The following is a 15,776-nucleotide window of genomic DNA, read 5'->3' as shown; positions in this document are numbered from 1 at the left end:
GCTAGGAATTGGAATAGTTAGTTACAGCCAAGTTATTTACAATTCAAACCAGATATTTTTTAGTTGTGAATTTCTGGCGATATTCTGGCTTGCGGCTGTTTGGCAAAGGGTTAAGCAAAGAGGAATCTACCATCGGTACGTGATCCAGCCGTTGATGGCTTTTGTGAGTTTGTCGCCATTCCCTTAACCACACCCCACCCCACCCAACCCCACACTGTCTTCGCCTCTACATGCGATGACATTCTTTTTGTTGGTAATGCTATTTCACAGTTATTGTTGTTGATATCAACGCGAAAATGCTTTCGACAAGGGTTATACATATGTACAGACATACATATATATGTATGTATGTATATTGAATGAAGATGATACTGGTGTGCATGTATTTATGCATACATTACTTATATGTATACGTACAGCCGTGTATATGTACGCAGATGCATAAATTACGTATACGCTTGGTAAAGTTCAATCGAAGAGCGGTTGGGTGGAGGCAGCGGCGCTGACGGCGGCTGAACGCTTGTCTCCCATACATACAACCACTTGACAATCGCAAGCAGCTCTCTCATCTTCATCTCTATATGCGGTACGAGTATGTGTTCCCCTTCCCGAAACCCACTGATGTGTTTTCCGTATTTATATGCAATTTTTCTTCATCTTTTATGTATGTAAGTTGTCGAGGCGGGCTTTCATATCCTTTCAAGTGTACATGACATACATCTACAGTTGGTCCAAAAGTTATACGTAAAGCCCCAAACAGCCTGGCTTTTTTTGTCTACCCAAATCTCAGTGTGTGCCATTAACAAACTCAATAAATGGTTCGACAATTAGTGAGACAAAACTTTTAATTGGGGAAAAAATTGAATTACTTTAAATTCTGTTGTAGAGCAAAGAGCTGTCTGTTGAGGGTGTACGAATGTTTTGGGACAGCTGTATGTGCAAATATTTTCATGCTTGTCAGCCTGCCGCCGTTTGCATACATTTGTAAGTCGCTGTAATGATATTTGTTATTTGTTTGTTTGTTTGTTTGTTTGTTAGTTTGCGTGTGCGTTGAAAGCATTGAAATGCTGCTTGTCAAACACGAACACTCAGCCCCTATACCATGTCTCTGCTCTCCTCTCAACCCTTCCCTCCCCCTTCCCCACCCCATTCCACTCCCATCCACTTGTGCACTTTTCTAATGGCTAGCCTGGGGGTGACTTTGTCCGGGCACTCGGCTCGAGGGCGGGGGTTGTTGCATTACAACTCGCTTACAACTCGCAGTGTGATTTAATTACCATGACTGGCTTGCAGCCCCGCTCTCGGATCACATTTGCATAGGCTCTGCCCCGAGGCGCTTTGCCTTTGCCTTTTTCCCTAGCCTTTGCTTCTGTCTGTCACTGCCACGGCTTTTACTTGCACCAAATGCAGCCTGAAAGCAGGCAATGGCATTTTTAAGTGCACACAGATACACAAGCACGCACTCACGCACACACACAAAAAAACACACACACACACTGTGAAAACAGCAATAGACGCAGTGTACGTGTACGCCTCAGTTGTACAAAATATTTGAGTAGTTTCTCCATTTTGAAACCTGCCACGAAAGCCATCTGGGGAGCAATTTTGAGTGCTCTTGCAACACTGATGCATTAATTTAACTACATACTACAGGCATGCGAGTATACGTATTTGCGGTGCACTTCAGTGATTGTGTGGATTGTGGAGGTGAGAAAATTACAATTTACTTTCCACTTTGTGTGGCAGGCAAATCAATAAAGAGAACTAAGCAGATAAGCGTGGAATGTCAATCATGATAAAAATGAGCTGATAATTGCCATTGGAAAATGAAAGGATGGTGTACACACACCCTTGAAGACTCCAAGCGTACTCGCTTCAGACATGTATTATAATTAACTAAAAAGATAATATAGGTAAATGTAATAATCTTGGAGCCAAACCTACCTTAATAAATCAAATAATAATAATAATGTGCATAAAGTTCACTAAATTAGCACACACACAAAATGATAATATTTCCCTGTCCCCTCGGAATCCCCCACTCAGAATCAAATAAATACAAATGTGAATAATATTACACTAGAGTTCGAGACACTTGAATGTCCCAACTCCCAGTGGGGCAGGCTCCTTTGCTTCGTGCCCACAAATTCGGCTGCCCATGGGCATCGTTTGCCAGGGCCCCAAGCTTCACATATAACATGCATACGTATCAGATCAGATCTGTTCCGTTCCGTCTTGATTGATGATGATACGCGTAACGTGCGCCTATCAGGGGAATGGAGAGGGGCGGAGAGAGTGGCGCTTGTGGCAAACGTGGCCGCAGCAGCCATGCCACAACTAAGCCAGGCCTGGCCAGGCCAAAATGCTACTGTGTGCGCCTCCCTCTGACGTGCACATTATCCTGCGCTTGGGCCAGAACCTGTCATGGCTATAACCAGACAAATTCTATTATTTGTTGGCGTACAACAATGCCCTGACACACGGAACAGAACATCCTTACGCCCCAGCAGAGAGCCCAAATGGTACGGCTCATATGGCTCACTAAATCAAAGCTTCGCGTTGCATACGGCATGCCTCATTTAAATAAGTTTAATAAATGATATTATACTCGTACTACGAAAATTTGTTTAATAAGTAAGCAAGAATGAAAAGCTTGCTACGCAGACGGGTGGGATAAAGTTGCTACTGCAGATATGACAGCTACATATGAGACACAAATGAGTACATAGGATACAGTAATTTACCTACCTAATTTGTCTGAATTGCAAACAAGATTTTTCTAAAAGAGGTGCCTGATTATATATTCCTCTTCGATCGACATTTAAATAACTTTTAAAGCTGATTCACATATAATTTTTAAACGTTCAAAAATGTAATTTTGAGATCGTGTGAACTGGTAAAGTGACTGCCAATATTAACATCGATTCTTTTTACAAATTTTTCGACTGGAATGACATTTATACATATGTATTTGGTGGGTACATATGTTTGTCATATCTTGCCATTTAAATTATTTCCAATAAATGTAACTATTGACTTGCCCGGGAGTGTGCTGATGATAAACGAGTGTGATTTGTGCCAAATGTGTATTTGGTGTTTGGTTATTTAGTATTTAAAATAAATTTCACAGCATGACATGCAGAAGAGCAAACAAATTATCCAGCGAAACCACAGGGGCACGATATCAGCCATCAGAGCGAGCGCCCAAAGCCGCCTTCCTCTCTCCCAACTTTGCTTAGTTTTTCCACTGCTGTCTTGTCACTGTTTCGCCCAGTGTCAGATTGCAAATTGAAATTGATTTTGCGCAAATGATTTCCATGTAAGCGCCATTAAATTATCGCTTTGTGTGTGAGTGTCGCCGGCTGTTTAAAATCGTTTGCCCGCACCACTAACAAGAATGCCAACCTTCCTCTACCCCTCTTCAATTTAAGCCCCTCCATTCACTGGCCTGTATTTGCACTTCATTTTCATTTTTGGGTTCGTTTATTATGCGAATGAAATTAATTATAAAGTTTAGCGCGCATAAATTCAGTGTTTCAATCTCGTTCTCCACCAAGGACCAAGCTGTAATCTCTAGAGGCGGTGTGTGGGTGGAACTATTGTGGCTTAAAGCTAACACCACAACCCATCAGCTTTGTGGGTCAGCGTTGACTTGACACATTTGATGGCTGATATTTGGCACTGTTATAAATCCATCGAGTGGCAGGCACATGCAAATCAAAATACATGTCAATCACTGAATCACAGTCAGACAGATAAAGCGGCAGCCCGTCAGCTGGTTAATAATTCAATCAGTCAGAGCCCGCGACACGCTGCCATTTGGTTATTAAATCCGTGCGACAGATAGTCATGCCATATGACAATTTTCCAAAGCCCAAATCTATCAGAAAAAGTAAGTTTAATTATTTACCCAGAAAGTCATGCAAACAAATAGCCACTCAGTCAGTCAGTCAATCCAGAATTCAGTGAATCAAGCAGAGTGTCAAGGAGTTGGTTTATCAGTCACGCACTCAACAAAAAATTCATTCGAATGATCATTCAACCGTATAATCTAGCAGTAAATGAGTGAATCAGTTAATTAGCCCGACACTTAGGCAGCCACTCAGTCGTTCATTCAATTAATCTGTCCATCAGTCAATATTGTACGTGCGTGTTAGATTAGACCGTGACGCAGCTATTCAATTTTGGTTCCAAATATTAAATCGATCAGAAGTAAATCAGTGTACTAATTTCTAAGCATAATTTTTATCAATTGGCTAAAGATCTTGTCAATCATTCATTTAAAACACCCATTCGTGCTATCAATTTCCCTGCCATTTAGCTTTATTCAGTCACATAGCTATAGTCATAGTTATTACTACATTCAGTCGGTACTTCAGTCTGTCAATCAATTAACCAGTAAATCAGTCAGAAATACGGGGCTCGAATTCCCCTCCCAATCTGCAATTGAAGAGCCAACTGGGATGCTTTCTGGTTCGCCCCTGGGATCCAAGTCCATGAATGGGTAATGCCCGATGACATTAGCCGCTTCCACGCCCCGTTTGACTCTAAATGATGGCTCGGTCGAATTTTTCGGCTGTTGGTTGGGCAGCATTAGGCAGCAGTAACAGCAGTGGGGTGTGGTGAGAGAAGCGGCAGTTGTTGCAGCCACAAATCAGAAATGCAAAGAAACATTTTAATATGCGTGTGTGTGTGTGTGTGTGGCACTTTTCGTCACCCAGACCCAAACCCTAACCGGACCCCAACCCGAACCCCAACACGAACTCAAACTCGATCCCAAAACCCAGCCTGAATTCAAATCCCAAAGCCAAGCAAAAAGTAAATCAGCTGAACTGAACCCTCTTCCACCCACCACGCCACTACGCTTGGCATTTCGCAGCGCGTAAATTATGCAACATGCTTTTAAGTCAGTGGCAGTGGAAAAAGGAACGCAGGGAAATTATTGCACAAAACGAGCAGCGAAAAAAGCAGATGAGAGCCTCCGCAGAAGATGAAGAAGAAGCCACAGAGACTCAATCGCGTTGGGATGCCCACAAAAGGGCAGCAAAAAAAAGAAAGAAAGAAAGAGCAGTAACAAAAACATCAAAATTGAGACCAGAAAAAAATGGCAGCACAAAGGGGAAACACAGAAAATTTGACAACAGCTGAACAGAGAAAATAACTAAGAGCGAAAGGGGTCGGGTCGAGTGATACGACCAGAAGATACCTGGTACTCAAACTATGAACTTTGAGTCTGCAGAGATCTAAATATGTACATTAATTCAATTTAAAAATGGAGCAGACCAGCAAGATAATTTAATAGCAATAAAGCCACAACTGCAGAAAGTGGGAAGCAAAATGCACTTAGTATTATTACATATTATTGCTGTGGGGTGGCTGTCGATCCTGATCAATAATATGTACAGTCAAAGGCGTTGAAAACTCGAATAAAAATATATACGAATTTAATATATCCTTCGTCTCTGGAATACCGAGTGTCAAAAAAAAAGAGAGCTCACCCGAATCTGTTTCGAGCCATTTTTTGGGCAAACCCTTTGGGGTATTCTGTTCGTAGACACGACATTTCAATATTTTTAAGCTCACTCTTTGTCTGTCTTTCTTTTTCTGTCTCTCTCCCATCAACACATTGCGAGGGTGCGAGGGGTGGAATGGGTGTCAGTGTGTGTGTGTGTGTATGGGCTGTCAATTTTAATGGCTGCCCATGAAATTGAAATGCAAGCAATGAAAAATTCAAGCATTTCAACGTGATGGACACTATGGCTCTGATAATTTATAGCTCGTCCATTTGTAACAGTGCCACCTACACCAACAAAATAAAATACATATATATATGTGTATGTGTATTGTATCCCGTGCTGAACCTTGATATTGTTTTTTTTAGGTCTTTTGCCCTTTTGCGTTTCAAATAGTAATTAAAATGCCATTAGATTACCATCCCCCCTCAGTGCATCAGGGCCGAGACCCATCGCCTGTTTGTTGGCTATTGCCGGACTATTAATTATGCAAAAAAATGGAATGTTTCCCTGCGTCCAACGCCAATGCTGGCCACAAATTGATTGAATAATTTCCCAGCCAAAGTACTGTTCAGTGCTCTTTTCCTCATTTCTCAACTCTTTCAGTTCGACTGCTATAATTGGCCCATCAAGGCGGTGGCTGCTACGTCACACATTAAGGATGGGAGAAGTGCTTGACAAGTGGGGGACACAGAAGGTCAACTCTAATTGCAATTAAATGATTGGGTTAGAAGCTTGAATGGTGGGTTTGTCAAGCATCAAATTAGTCATGGGGACAAATGACAAAGCCCTTGAAAATGTAATCAATATTTATCAACATTAATTGATGGTATCACGACGTGCCAAAGGAATGCCCAAGGAACCCATGCAAAGAGCTTAATCCTAGAGCCCAGAAGAGTACATGTCCGATTACTATGTCAATTATTTGATACTGCCTTCAACAATAAATGTCTGCTGAAATGTCCTGAGCCTTGACCATTGACGAAAAGGTCAATATCGATTTGAGGCACTTATTCATAGATTGTTAAATAACTAATAGAATTACAGATGAATTTATGGTTTTTGACGTTGATTCTGTTATCTCAAATGACGTTAGATGCACAAAAAAAGCAGCATATGGACTTGTACGATTGAATAAGAATGTCAGAATTTATACCCAAAAGATTACAATTGAAATTCAAGTGCTTAGAAAATCGTTCGAATGCAATTTATTGCGTTAACCGTACACAACCTTTTTTCTTTATTTTATTGTAATTGAATCAAGCTTTCGACTTTGCGTTCGGTTCATTTGTTTTATTAGTCCCATTTCCGCAAATTAAATTTCAATTAAAATGTTTCATATATCACATTTAATATGCACAATGTTGCGCAATCAGATTTATTGATAAAGTGAATAAAACATCAAGGGAAACTGAAGCTAAAGTCAATTGTGTCAGCATTATGTTGAATGCGAAATAATTTGTAGAATGCAAATGTGCTCGCTGAATGATGACACATGTAAATTATGCAAATGCAATCAGAAAGTGGGCAGTGGAATAAAAAACTATTACCCGTTAAAATTCGATGCTGTCGATAATATTGATGACACGTGCCTAATGCGGGTGCTGCGGGAATTGCGCAAAAGAACTGCTCCAATGCCGAAAGGGCGCATGTGGCGTATGCGTGATGTATCCGTGCGTGCGTGTGTGCGTTCATTACGCATACGCCACTGTGCCCTGTCGAAGGGATTCTGTCTCGTCTCCCCTAACTCAATTTAGTCTCTGATAAGCTACGTAAAATTCGATGTTATTGTGCCATCAAGCAAATTCGTTTTCAAAATCAGCATCTAAATAAATAAATACACGAGTAGAGACAAGCCAAAGAAGGTAAATTAAATTTATCTACGTCAATGGCTTGGCATTGCCTTTGATAAACTCGGCAAATGGCATTCATGGCAGCTATTTTAAGGCCATTAAAGGCGGGCCCAAAGTGAATCCTTTCCTTTCCTTTCCTTTTCGTTCTCTATTCTTTTCTTTATTTGGCTTTGGCTTTCGCTTTGCTTTACTTTCTTTTCGTGTCCTTCACCCAATATCGTTAGGACCAGAGGAAGGCAAACGACATTTGCAGATAAGGTTCCACATTTTTTGGGTTGTCCAGAAATGGTTTTTCTTCGCCCGTTCTTTCTCTTCTGCTTCTGCTCGTTTGCTTGTTCCCCATGGCTATTTAATAAAAGTTGCGGCTGCAATAAAACGAAGGCGGATGACAGTATGTGACGGGACGGGACAGCACAGGACCAGGGGTAGAGGAGGCTGAGCGGAAGGATGAGTGAAAGATGGGAAATCTGTTGCTATGGTCCGGCACTCTTATCAACACACTCACATGCCCTGTCTCTAGGCTGGCCAGGCCTGTCCTGGCCTTTTTGGGAATGAAATTATTACGTTTTTATGAGGAATTCACGCCGGAGCCCACTCACAAGGAATCCTGTGCCCTGTTCGCGCTGCGTCCTGCCCATGTCCTTGACGCGTGCCATAAGACAATAAGAACGAGGCTTTGGCATATTTCCACATGTCACTGAGTTCCCACTTCATATTCCACCTCCTTTTTTTTTTTTTTTTAGTTTGACTTGGGGCTCCGGCTCCCGTTCCTCTCCTCCTGTTTGCTTGACGGAAATATGGGCAAATAAATCATTTTATTGGAATACAATTTCTGGCTCCGGATGTTTACCACGCGCTCCAGTTACAGATCCACTTCCACTCTCTCTGGCACTTGCCCCAGCCATTCCATCTCCGACTCGAGCATTTTATGCGGCTATTGGGAGGACAAGCACACGACAGTTTCACGTTGCTTCAATATTAATAAGACTGTGAGGGGGGTAGTGGCAGTGGCGGTGGAGATGGAAAGCTGGAGAAGACTGTCAATATGACATGGCGCCAAAATGCCGCCACCAGAAGTTGTCCTACAGGCAGGCAGTGGCAGGGGTAGGAAGATGGGGTAGGAAGCGGAAGACCTGCCTTTTTTCTTTGCTTGCTCGTCGCACATTACATGCATCGTGTTTCATTGGGGCATTGCTCATTTTTTATTATCGCTCAATCCAATCTCGTGCTGCCACCAATCCCTGCTCTGGGCCCTGGGTGAATGTGCAATTGGTTTTGAGCTGCCACCGGAAGCAACAAGGCAACACTTCGGCGAAGTTGGCAGCGGAAGTGTTGCTCTGGAAAGGGTGGCTTGGGGCGTGGTGGGGTGGTGCTTTGACGTGAGGTTGGCTGTTGGCCACTTGAGGGATTGCGATGGGAAGCAGCCTGTGTGGGCCCTGGCTTAAGCCAGATTTGTGGACAGCAATTAATACTTTTATAGCTCGGACGGAACTTTAATTTAATTATTAATTAGCCCGACCTCGTGACCCGGCCATCCGCCTTATTATGCTTATTAAACGAGGCGCAAAGCCAATTTAATTGTCCCACACCCACCACCCACCACCACTGCCCATCCAAAAGACATCTGAGGGAGCTGTTTGTTCAACTTTGGCATCCTTCTTTTATTTTCGCCCAGCCAGGGCCAGTTAAATTGCCTTTGAATGGCAAACAAAGCCAGAGCCAGAACCCTAGCCCCCACCCCCAACCCCAGCTCGAGCTCGAGTCAGAGACACGGCAAAGGACATGGCCCTGGTGGCACGTACAACACCAGAACCAAGATCAAAGTCAATTTCTTCTGACCTGTCCTCACCTCAGCCGAGCAGTCACAAAGTTTCCCCCCAACGAACCAAACTTTGTCCTTTTCCTGCTGTGGCACCTTGAGCGGGCTCCAACTCTTTCGCCTGACCCTCGCTCCTCTGCACTGCTGCCTGAAATATTCATAATTGAAGTTATTGTTTGCACCCCAGCCCCCTTGCCCACTCCCCCTTTTGGCCAGGTCTACGTGTGTGTGTGCGTGTACCAGCCACGCCCTATGGGTCACAGCTGGAGCCGGGCCGGGCCGGGCCGCCCGCTTTGATTGTTTTGTGGCCGGAGACCGTCGATGAAATTGAGGCATCGAGGCAAAAGTTCTCCAACTTTTCAGTTTTCAGTTTTTGTTTTCGGTTTTTTTTTTTCCAAGCGCCATAGAAACTTTGATTGGCCTACAAAATGGCACAAGTGATTGGACATGTGCTTCATTTGTTATAGTATATGGCAAGGACTTCGCTGGGCAACGGGCGTAGGTCTCCTGCAGCAGGAGGTTTTACTACTGGAACTTTACAAATTTAATTGCTAATTGGAGCAAGATTCTCTGACAATTGCCAAATGAGTTGACTGAATTGTTGGATTAACTGGGAATTTCCTTGAAATTTGTTTGATGGCATAAGTGCTCGTATAACTATTTACATATATTTAAAAAACTTGTACGTGAGAAACTGCTAATCAATTTATCAATTTATTGTGCAGCTTAATGAATTGATATCTAGTGATATTGTTCAGTAAAAATGGTAGGCTCAGAGCACTCACTTTTCTGGCTTGATTAACTTTTATTTTGACTAAAAACTAAATGTTTATTCAGATAAATGTTCAAAGCTGGCAGAGCAATAGGCAAAAAGCAATTTCTTCATTAATAGGTAATAATTATGTATTCTAGGAGCTTTCAACCATTAATCAAACTTAATTTATTTTATTATGATGTTAAATAGAATAAAATTAAACTATTATAAAGCATACTGAAACTGTCTACCAGCTGACAGTCAATGTATAATGTATATTTTATTCAAATATACTAAAACTAAACCAGGTTTCATGGTTAATTAAATATAATTAAAAATAAATAGATGTACGAGTACCCCGTACATCCAGTGGCCACAGGCATAGAATGAACTGCATTATCCGTGTGCTGTCTGTCGTCAGTTTTTATTGTACTTTCAAGTGAATGGAAATGTAATACACAATTAAATTAATTGCGAATTATACAAATTGCATTCTGATTGTTAATTGGGTGAACTTTTTAAGTGAGAACTTCGCGTTGAAAGGCCAACGAAAGTGCCAGAGCGAGTTGCACAAGTTTGATGAAGAATTTTATAGTCTTAATGAAAAATTCTGCACTGAGGACTAGAAATAAACAGAAACTACGTTTTTATTCGCTTTTTATGCCCGTTCTGCACGAGCTCCATTTCAACACGATGGCTGTAGGTGCTTTAAATTTGCATTATGCCTCGTCGTGCGGGCATGAAAATTCTCATTTTTATAGCTGTTGTTACGGCTCGTGCCCGAAAAGTCCGGACTGCGCCTATCTTTAATAGTGAAAATCCAATGGTTAGTCTTTCATTAAAATCAGCCTTTGAATACGATTACTGGCAAATTCCCATGGCTCTCACTCCGCTTGCTGTCTATTTATATTGGTACTTTTATATTCGGCTAAAGCTTTGAGACTTGACTGTTCTTGACCGGTTTATTAGTTGATAAATAGGTGCCTTTTGCTTTGCCATTCCCTTTGAGTTGCGAATGGAAATAGAAAAGCGAGATCAAGAGGGAAAACGCCTCAAGAACCCATCGCTCGCTCAAAGCCTGAACGGTACGCTTTCTCTCTCTCTCTCTCCCTCTCTCTCTCTCCGTTTATGTGCCCCACTTGAAAGAGCTATTAAATATAATTGCTAGCAATTTGTATAATCTACTTAGGATATCATTTTTAATGCGACAACCTCCAGCTGCCACTCCCCCTTGACCCCTTTTATATTCCTTCGTCCGGAAAATGCTAATTGAGGAAAGAGCAAAAAAAAAAAAAAAGAAACGAAAAGATGGCAGGTAAACATGAAAAGAACAATGAGCACGAAACAATGGAGTTTTTGCAATTTAAATGAACATTTTGAGTGAATCAAAAAGAGGTGAAGAGTCGGGATGGCAGCAAAAAAGTGCCGACCAAGGAAAACCAGAGCAACCAGAGCAGCAAAGCAAAGCTTAGCAAAGCTCCTAAATTGTTTTTGATGCCACCGTTGGCGCTGCAGATGGTCAACAGAGCTCACGGCACAAATACAAATACTGTTCCGGGCGACGCGACACATGGCCGGGGACACCTCACGGCCGCAGCGGGCCGCAACGGGCCGCAGCCAACGCTGCCAGATTTGCATAACACGTTGCGGTTCCCTGCCAGGACACACACACACACACACACACACACACCCACAAAATAGTTGGCGCGATATTTCACCGCCATTCACCCACTGTGCCTGGCCTGGCTGCGGCCAGCTTCATATAATTCTCCCTGTCCTGTGCTGCCGTGCTCTGCCATTTCTCTCCTGCTCGCAGCTGCTGCCTCTGCATGTGGTGGCATATAAAATTCTAGCAATAACAATAAAGTAGAGCACCAGAAAAGGGTTGGATCCCCATAGAGTTGTACCCTATATACCGGAGTACTTAATGGTTATTGAATTCATAAGATCACAAGGATTTAGATGTGTTGCAGATGGTCCACTTTCCGACCAACTTGTGGCTTGGACTTGGAATTTGAATATAAATTAAAATTAGATTTTTAACACACACAAAACACCATCGAGGAATGTATAGAGTGCTGCGATTACTGGCTTCAGCTATCAAAATTTTCAAGGTGCCCCAAACCTCGTTTGCCTTTGCCTGTTGCACTTGCAGCACTAGCACCAACACCAACCCAATACCTTTTCCCCAGTTACCTAGCCAACGGAATGGGAAACGGAAAAAACGATTTACATTTCACTCGCTGAGGTATTTGAATGTGACGCCGTTTCTTTTCTTCCTTGGCGAATCATCCGACCTGGTCAAAGGGCTGCTGACTGCGACTGCGACTGACTCGAGGCGGTCCGAACAACCAAAGCCAAGGAGGAGCAACAGCAGCAGCAACAGCAACAGCAACAGCGGCTGTGGGAGCAGCAAACAAAGGCAACAACAGCAAGACAAACAGAAAGCGGGTAAAAAGTAAAAGCTGCAAAAAGGCCAAAGGCGAGGCACGAACTCTTCCACGAACATTCAGACCCCCACCCACCCACATACACGTACACTTAGACAGCCGCACCAGCACCCGCACTGTATCTCATAGATACATATATGCATGAAATTTCACACCCCGCCACAGAGCAACCAACAAAGGGGTGGGTGGGTGATACACGCCTGATGGGGTAATGGGGTGCACAAGGCACTAGAGGAGCCGAAATGCAAATACACAAACAATGGCGGTGCGGGGCTACTAAGCCAAGCTAAGAAGGTTTTGGTAAAGAAATTTTACAGCCAACCCACACACACCCACACACACACACACATACACGTAGATACATAACCACATAACCATTCGTTGTTACTGTTGTATGGCACTGGCAGCCCAGGACATTCATAGTTAAAATTTAGAGAGACAGCGTCGAGAGATTTGGCAAACAGCAACAATATTCCTAACGCTGATGTTGCCTGGCCTTACACCCACCCACCATCTCTCCTGTTGCGTTAATCAAGGTTCACACAATCACCAACAACAACAGCAACAACCACAGTTACAACAACAACCAAAGCTACAACAATGGATAGCGAGCACGTGCCAAAATGGTCATGGAATATTTTGCATTTGGTTTTTTACTTATTTTCGTAAGCGACATTTCCTTGTTGAGTTGAGTATTTGCCCAGCAAGTTCGTTCCAGTGCCAGTTGTTGCTGCCCGGCTCGTGTTGATTAAAAAATTGTCAGCCCCAGACTATTCACAGCTCTGCACGGGCCCACAGTGCGTTTCGAAACTATAAGACAGTGAAAAGCAGTGGCAGATTTATAGATTTTATACAAATTATGTAAATTGGCAAGGTCCACTTAAATATTGTGTGTCCCACAATAGAAGTCTCTTGTCCGAATAAAATCAAAAATGCTATTCCAATTTTGACTTAGGACTTGCCCACTTTCCCTCAAGGGAATATTCCTTTGTAAGTTCACAGGTCATTGTATACTCTCATACACATGGCTTTACAACTTGTTTGGCTATCAAACGAAATCAGTTATTAGTATGGGAAGCAATAAAGGAGCCAGCTATCGAGAAAGTCACTGAAATTGTAAATAAATCGTTGAATAATATTCGTTTGCTTTGCTATCAAATTTCTTCGCACATCTGACTACTTTTGTACACTGACAATATGGCATGAAATAAATAAAATATGATGTAGGTTTCATGTGTATGTACTTAACTTATACTTTTGAGACGCACCGTATGTAGATGCAGACAAACACCCGCCATTCCCTCGAGAGAAAACCTTTTGGGCTTGTGACTATTAAAATCGATTGGACTTTGGCTGGAAGTTCTACATTTGGGCACTGCCCAGTGCCCGAGTGAGGCCATATTTTTGGGCTGGGTTTTAGGTTTGCTGAATGCTGAATGCCCATTTGGGCTAATAACAAATAACTGAATGGTCCATTATACAGAATGAGTCTGAACCAGAGCCAGTAAGTGTGGAGAGCTAATGGCAAACGCTATTGACTGTGGCAGCGCAGGGGCAGCGGCAGAGGCTGCCTCTGGGGTTAGGTCTATGCGACGATGTGGGGAACACCCATTCGCATTATCAGAAATTACTCGCATGCATTATGTAATAAATATATATGAGCTAATTGCTGGCGAAAGTTCATTAATTTGGGTGCCATACACTAAATTTATTTAACCCATTAAATATTGTTAGTTCTGGATGGCATAATGATTATGTTCGGCGTGTGTGGCGGCCAAAGTGCGCAAACACAAAAACCTACTTTATAAATGTACAAACGAGTGTGTAGATGTAGATGAACCGATAACAGAAGTGTGTTCATTTTGGTATAAAATGTTTCCTATGCTTTGTCATTATCTGGACAAATTGGTTTTGGTTATTTAAACACATTCTATTGGAGACTTTTATTTAGGTTTTAAATTATTTAATATACATACAACGGCTAAGTAATTTTGGGGCTAATAGTAAAAGAGAATTACCCATTAAATTGGGACAGTTGCAAAAATACTCAAAATTCTGTTAAAAATTAGAAACTTCCCCATCAAGCATTTGGTAAATGATCCCCGAGGTTAAGGATAATAAACTCCAGAAGCAAACAAATTCATTGACTATTTTCAACTCTACTTTGATTAAATTTGTAGGTATATCCCCAGACAACAAATTGGAATCCGCTGAACCTTTACGTCATTTGCCTGAACAAAATTGATGACCATTTGCAGCGATGCATCGGAATATTTCTGTCTGATAATATATTTATTCACCAAATTAGCTCATCCAATAAATAGATAGAAACAGTATGACCTCTGTCCAAATGTGTTGTAGTCCTTTGTTCAAAGTATAAATCGTATAAATTGTGGCCCAAATTTGACCACGAACTTTTTATTTCCATACACTTTGATATTCACTGAATGGACACGGCTTCAAACGGCTGTGTGTACCTACAGAATTTCGGATTCAATCGGGTGGATATGGCATTGACTGGCCGTTGAATAATGTATAGTATTTGCTATGCCGCTGAATTGACGACCGCTAATCGAATTTTCATATTTGTTCGCTTCGCGTATATTTGCAGATTATATGACCCTTATATCAGCGATGTGAAGGCACCAACCACCACACCACACCACCCGCAACAGAACGAGAACGAGAACCAGCAGTAGCAGAACCCTCACCAAATTGGAAACCCAAAACTATTTATCAAAAAAGGGGACGATTGCAGCACTGAGCACATCGGAAAAATTTGTATGTAGTTTAGTATATTCAATCCCTACATTACTATTAAATTATATAGACACATACATATGTACATGCATACATACATACATACATACGAGTACACACAAAACTCCTGGCAACAAGCCTGAAAACTAAAAAATGCATAAATAAATAAATAGCATGGCACGGAACGATTCTAAAATATATCACAGATTGTTGTATCAATAAATTATTAATAACAATTTCTGCGGACAAACAAACGAACGGAGCTATAAAAAAGTTGTCACCATCAAAACTTGGACATCAACCAGAAAAACAATTTTCAAACAGAGCAACAAGAGCAGCAGCCAGCTACAAATGGAACGAAATTTATTCATACACAAATATTGCAAAACATTTTTCCCAGTTTAGCATGCAGATGAGAATGAGATGATAGGCGCCCTGGTAGTTCTCACATATCCCCCAAAGACCGCGTCCCAAAACCCCAACCCCAACCCCACCACACTCCCACCCCCCGCCTGGAGCCCGCTGTAAATATTCGAGAGATTATTTTTATTGTCCTTTTCGGATTTATGTAGCATAAAATTTACAATTCCTAGCAAGTACGAGTAAATTCATTTATATAGGTATATA

At 42.0% G+C, this 15,776-nt stretch overlaps 1 protein-coding gene across 2 annotated transcripts in view; it reads left to right on the top strand.

The window, feature by feature from the left end:
- Positions 1–15,085, top strand: part of LOC111066924 (patj homolog) — a 32,759-nt gene extending 17,674 nt beyond the window's left edge. For both annotated transcript variants that reach the window (XM_022355875.2, XM_022355874.2), the window contains one exon: positions 15,001–15,085. The gene's annotated coding sequence lies outside the window, so the exon portion shown is untranslated. The remainder of the gene's footprint in view (positions 1–15,000) is intronic.
- Positions 15,086–15,776: the final 691 nt, after the last annotated feature.

Source organism: Drosophila obscura, unplaced genomic scaffold (assembly GCF_018151105.1).
Source record: "Drosophila obscura isolate BZ-5 IFL unplaced genomic scaffold, ASM1815110v1 contig_150, whole genome shotgun sequence".
NCBI classification, from domain to species: Eukaryota; Metazoa; Arthropoda; class Insecta; order Diptera; family Drosophilidae; genus Drosophila; species Drosophila obscura.
Note: the sequence above shows the minus strand (reverse complement) of the source record. Positions and strands in the feature narration are given on the sequence as shown.